At 34.5% G+C, this 6,370-nt stretch overlaps 1 protein-coding gene across 2 annotated transcripts in view; it reads left to right on the forward strand.

The window, feature by feature from the left end:
• SFSWAP (splicing factor SWAP) overlaps positions 1 to 6,370 on the forward strand; it is a 47,763-nt gene that overhangs the window by 23,525 nt on the left and 17,868 nt on the right. The window lies entirely within an intron of this gene.

The raw sequence follows: 6,370 nt of genomic DNA on the forward strand, positions 1-6,370 counted from the left end.
GAAATGATTCACAGGTGACTGAGCTTACTTTAAGACTTACTTTGCACCTGTTCTGCTGGGTTTTGTTGTTTGATTTTTTTATTAATTTTACTGTCATGAAACAGAGATGAATGGTTAGTGAACTGATCTGTGTGATTTAAGGTTTCTAGCTGGGACATCCTTAGTCAAGAACATATGCATAAGTGAGGGAAAATTAGTCTATATAATGGTTGCTCTTCATCATCTTTGTGTTTGTTGAGTATTTCATGTAAACTCCTTAAAAGTGTAAAATGCTAGGATGTTTTTTCCCCTCCTTTAGGCACAAATTTAGTGTGGCAATTATAAAATATTTTGTTCTAATATAAGGCAAAGATTTTAAAAATAAAGCTAAATTTACAGATGGTGGCACAAAATTCAAACAAATATATGTATGCATGTTATCCACTGGGCATAGTAAATGAAGAATCAAAACAAAAAACTAGTGAAATAATTGAGGGGAATAATTGCCTGTGCCTACTTGATAATGAAATTACCTAATCCATTGGGTTTGTTCAGCAGAATCTCTTCATTTTGGAGAGTAGAAGCAAGTAGCTTTCTGTAGCAAATCTATTTCAAGTATTAGTATTTCTGCACTTCTTTCAAAGAAAAATTTTTTTATAGTTGCATTAGAAATTTGAACCCTGTTCTTCTTTCTAGAAAACTACTAGGAAACAGTCATGTGGCAGAGGCAGGCTGCTTTCCATCTTTCTTCTGCCTTGTAATTCTCTTGTCCATTTGCAACCATTTTCATTGTTTGGATAGTCAACCACAAGAGATAATACTGGGGTAACATCAGTTTGAGGGCTTTCAGAAGCTGTTTTGAGTAGGTCATCGTGATATTGCACTCTTTGGCCAAACCTAAGAGTAACCTGGATATTGATGATGACTTATTACAAGGTTTTAGGAACATAATAAAATTGCTAGTAAATTCCCTTGCCATTTGGCTGCTTGGACTATTGTTTCCAAAGGAAATTAAAAGCTAATTTCTCATAGCTATATGTTGGATTACTAGAATTTACCATGCAGAAGTAACTGCTAATCAGTTAGTTGGCATTATCTTCAGCAGCAACAGAACTATTACTAGTCAGTCTGTTAATGAGTAGTTATAATAAAAATATCTTTTTGAATAGAGCCTCTAGAAACTAGTTTTATAAGACTTAAAATATTTGAGTAGGCAAGGTTAAAGGGGAATCTTGGGCCAAAAGACTTTAGTAATGAAACTTCAGTAATGAAATTTAAAAAACAAAAACAAACAAACAAAACAAACCAGCTCCAAAAACCTGTATTGATCAAAGCCACGCATTTGCTTTTTTTACTACTAATAAACAGAAAATGCTATTTAAAATAGGTAAGAAATAATGTGTTTCACATGAACCCTTTCTGTTTTCAATAAAATAACTACAATTTTAAAAGTCTAAATAAGGGATTTGAATTTATTATCCAAGAAAATCCTTCAAATATTGATTTGTTCATGCATCGTAGTGCTGTTCTGGAGCTTTTCTCTCCATCTGCAAGTTTTGGCAGCAGAGCTATAGTCTCTACCAAGGAGTCACTTTCCCATTTAAATTGTATATTTTCCATTTAAGTTTCTAATTGCTAATTTCATCCACAGAGGAGAACAGGTTATTTTCCTACTTGGTTTCTGTTATTTATTTTTTTTTTTTCCCCTTGTTTCAGCTTTTGTTCCAGAATTTTAAAGTAACCAGTTTCACTGCTTTTTACCAGTAGAAATGGTTTGGAGATGCTTTCTTTATAAAAGGGCTTATTTAGATTTTCACATACATATTTTAAGTGTTACTGATGTGACCTTGCTTTTTGAAATAAAATTGACTCTTGTATTGGGAATGCTAGTACTGTGTCAATGAACAGTCTAAAATGCCATCGTGTCTTTGGGAGTAGTATTCCTCCTAAGTGTAATTTGCTTATTGACACAGTTGAATACATTTATATAGATATATGCATATAGATTTTTGTGTATCAAAGTTTATTTTGAAATGTGAATGTTTTTCAAGCCGTTGTCTTTCCATAATCTGCCTCTTACTCTGCTTGCTTGATTTACCTATTCGCAACAGCCCGTTTGATTCAAGAAATGTTATTGGAAAAAGATAAGTGAAATAATATTGCAGATGTGTTAACCTCTGTTGTATATACACTGAGAATCCTGTAAGCTGCATTATGATGTCTAAATTTTATATTTTGTATATATACAATTGTATATATAAAATTGTATATAAAAAGTCGAGAGATATGTAAATTAGTTTTGTAGCTTGGTCAATTGGGGAAATCTCAGAAGACGGAAGAAAACAAAAAATTTTAGTCCACCAAAAATGTCACTTAATGTATTTCCTCTCCTGTTTTTGGGGGAGGAACATCCAATGAGTTGTCCAAGAAACAAAGATTGATACGCAGTGGTCATGGAGTTAGTGTAGCAGAATGATTTTTGTAGCTTAAAATGTGTCTCAAAAAATAAGAGTCATGACTGAGATGTATAATAAAGCATGAAGAGAAGTTGAGAAAGTCCATGGAAGATGCATAATTCCCATGAGATTGCCCCTGTGTAATAACTGTATAAAGACTCCCAGTGCTGTTTGTGTATACACAGGCGTGTGTTTGTGCTGAAAACCTGCTTATCGCACCATGTCGAAATGCATTAAATGAGCAAAGCTTTTCTGACCTCTGTCAGATTTCCCTGATACCTAGTATTTCTTGAAAGAAATGCTGATACTGAGTATACATTTTACCTTTGAACAAAATTGATTCTACTAACTGCATGTAAAGGACAGTCGATACCACAGTACATAGTGCTTTTAAGCTTTTTCGGCCTCAGATGAATCTTAAAAATAGTCAGATCTGCTTTTTCCATAGGCTGAATTATTCCTTCTCTATCAGTTCCTGTTTTTTCCTTAAAGTCAAATCAAGCAAGAGGAACAACAGGCTGAAAAATGAGCTTGAGCAATGAAGCAGCACAGCTTTTCACAAATGGCTCTTCACCATTCTTGTATGCATTGCAGCAGTAGTTCGGATAATATTTCCTTGAACCAGTACTTGTAAAACATGTAGCTTAGCTCAAGTTTCCAAAACTGATCAGCTTCCAGTTAACGTTGTAGCTAGTGAAGTCTTTGTCCTTTTCCAGGACAGGATTAAATAGTAACTGGGTGGCATCTTACTCCTTGTGTTTACACATGTAAATCACATAGACACTTGTGTAAGAAGAAAATCATGCCACCCGGCACCTCTGTTGGATAGTGTCAGTAAAAAGAAGTTGCAGTCGTTCTGCAGTGAATATAGATTCTTTGTCCTACAACGGCGAACAACCTGTAGTTTTAACAGCTGCAGTTCTAGGTATGCAGAGCTGTAAAATGCCGGGTTATCTGGAGTGCTGCATTGAAGTGCTTTTTTATTTTTATGCAAATGAAATAAGGTGTTTCATAATCTTGTTGCCGAAAAACTCGGAGTAAAGAACTTATCGACACCAATGTGATGTAGATAAGCAGACACTTCTTTATTGACAGCCGGGTGCGCAGGGGAATGCTCTCACCAACAACGCACACCAAGCCCCAAAAACATACATCTTATAGAGAACTTATTAATGCATATCCATTAAGTATTCATACATAAACATACCATTTCCCAGAAATCATTTACATACTCTCCTCCTAGTTCCGATTATGCGCAATAAAAGCTGGAAATGTCTAGAAATGGGTCTGGGGTGTAATAGGAGTAGGTGGTCCAGGTGGTCGCGATCTCCCCCTGTCAGAATTACCTTTTGCTTAAGGACTCGGTTCCCTGGCAGGTACTTGCCAGCTATTATGGTTGGCTTCCCTCAGTTTTCATTAATTCCAGACCCTGACAGCTACATGCATTCTTCTGATACTATAAATCAATTAGTGAATCAACTGGTGCCTGGTGCTGCTTGCTACCGAAGTTCTGAATGACTGATTTTTGACCAGTCCCTTTGGCCTTGGTACAACCTGTACAAAAGATTTCATAGCAACATTCCATTACTGGTTAAATGTGCAACATCTAATTCCTACTAAAAATCTCCTAACTCTATATATATATTTATATCAAAATTAAACACAACTACTTCTTATTAAAATAATAAAATTGCAAATCAGTAACAATCTGAAATGCAAACCTTATTCCAAATTGAAATTAATTTAAATTTTAACAATTAAGATGACATTTATATTTTTATATATTTCTATATAAGTAGAATAAAGGCTATTTCTGCATATTTTTTTATATATATATATTTATGAAAACCTGAATTAAGTAGATTAGGCATTGGGAGAGTTCATGTTAAGATACTATGTTCAAGTAAGTTACTTGATGGAGTGACAGGTGTTCTGCAAGTGTAGTACAGTCCAATTTTTGTCTACAGGACATGATTTAACTAATAATGTGTCTGATGGGCTTCTAGTATGGATTATTCTGCTAGTGTCTCATATTTTATCCTGTGTGAGAAATGCTTTAGGGGTGGTAGTACTTTGATACGCGTGTAAAAGACAGTTATACCCAAACTATTCTCTGTACAAACCTTAGTATCCAATTTAAACAACAAGAGAAATCCACAATCATAATGCTGCAAAACCAGAGAAGCACGTGATTTGAAAGTAACTCTATTTTAGTGGCTTGTCCCAAATGTCATCTGCTGTTGTGTCTCTGAATATAAAGATTCTATAGCACAAAGCAAAACTTAACTTATTTTTGGCTCTTTCATCTTCCCTGTTTTGAAGCCCTGTTTTATTGTTTGTTTCTTTAGATGACTGGTAGTTACTTTTGACCTGTATGTAACAATTTTATGGTTTTTTTTTTCCTGTGGAAGGTGGTCTGTTTAAGGGTGAAATAGAAGTGTGCTGTATTTAAAAATAAGATGCTATTCAAGTTTTGCCAAGCATAACAGGGTTATCAACAACTGTACATATTTCACACTTACTGCTGTAGTTTATCTTATTTTTAGTAGATATTACTGCCTGCCTCTTTGAAATAGTAATGTATCACAAAATTTTATGTTAGCGTGTTTTCTTAATGTTAATTTGTGAGCAAAATGTAATTATCTAATGGAAAACAATAAGCATTTAAAGAAAAAAATGCTTTAGAATATTTCAAGGCCATTCACTTCTTTCTTTGCTTTTTTTTTTCTTCAGAATATAAATATCTCTATCTTCTGTTTAGCATGGTAGAGGAGGATGTGTGTGTTTGTTTGTAAATTTCCCTTATCTTGCTTTTTGAAAAGGACAGATAAAAACATAAAACAAAATGTCACATACTAATGTGGCATTTGGGGGGTGAATAGCTTGCTGGCATTTGGAACTTTTTTATTACAAGAACCCTCCTATCAAAAACTACATGAGAGTTGTAATTCTTCATACTCTAAGTACTTTAATTAATATTTAGTAGGGGGGAAAATGTAAATATCAGGACCTACCATCTTAATTAAGATAGATGAGGGAACTGAGAATGTTCTATGCCTTGATTTTTAGTCTTCAAAGTACTCAAGATACAAAGGCATATTGATCCAAGCATTCACAGCCACTAATTTCTTTACAGTTGGCCCTTCAAAACTGAGAACGCCAATTTCTGTCTGTTTTCAAGGAACTTACCAGGATCACTGTGGTGTTAATAGCTGTGTTTCAGTGCAGCAGCTAAACCCTGATGAAACTGTTGAGTCTTTGAGTGTTGAGTATTTAATTTGTTCTGTAGGAATTTATTCTATAGGAAGTCACTTATTCTGTAGTTTTTATCACCTCTATTTAATTATTTTGGGCCAGTTTATTGAGGCTAGGACTGACAAGCTCTTCTAAAAGCAGTTACTGCTCGCTTTGATGCACAGAGCAATCATACACTTCCATTGTTGGTAGACAGTTTCTTATTAATTCTCAGTCAGGGAATGCTTCGTTATAAGCTTTAGGGAACCTGTGGTAAAAAAGGTACACTGGTAGAAGAGAATCTGGAGTATTTTCAGATATTAATGCAGTAAAAGAATTGTTGATTAACTCTTCACAGTTCTGACATTCTTCACTCTCCAGTTTGATGCAAAATTCAGGAGAAATACTAGCCAGTTGTAAAAGTGTCAGCAACGTTATTGATAATGGTTTTTAACAACTGATTTTGCTTGTACCAGGAACAATGCTGGTGTTTTGTTCTGTTGCAATAAGCACCTCCTGGTTCGCTTCTGATGTTGGCTTTGTGTATTGGATTAAGTAGTGTAACCCCAGAATAACTAATATGTGCTCTGGTCTTACAAATACTACAAATAAGCAAATGTCTTGCAATGAACTGAAGTGCTCGTTTCTGTTCTCACATAGCTATAAATTCTTCCTGATACAGAGCTCTTTCCTAACCCATT

Source organism: Antrostomus carolinensis, unplaced genomic scaffold, assembly GCF_000700745.2.
Source record: "Antrostomus carolinensis isolate BGI_N321 unplaced genomic scaffold, ASM70074v2 scaffold7736, whole genome shotgun sequence".
In the NCBI taxonomy this organism is placed as follows: Eukaryota; Metazoa; Chordata; class Aves; order Caprimulgiformes; family Caprimulgidae; genus Antrostomus; species Antrostomus carolinensis.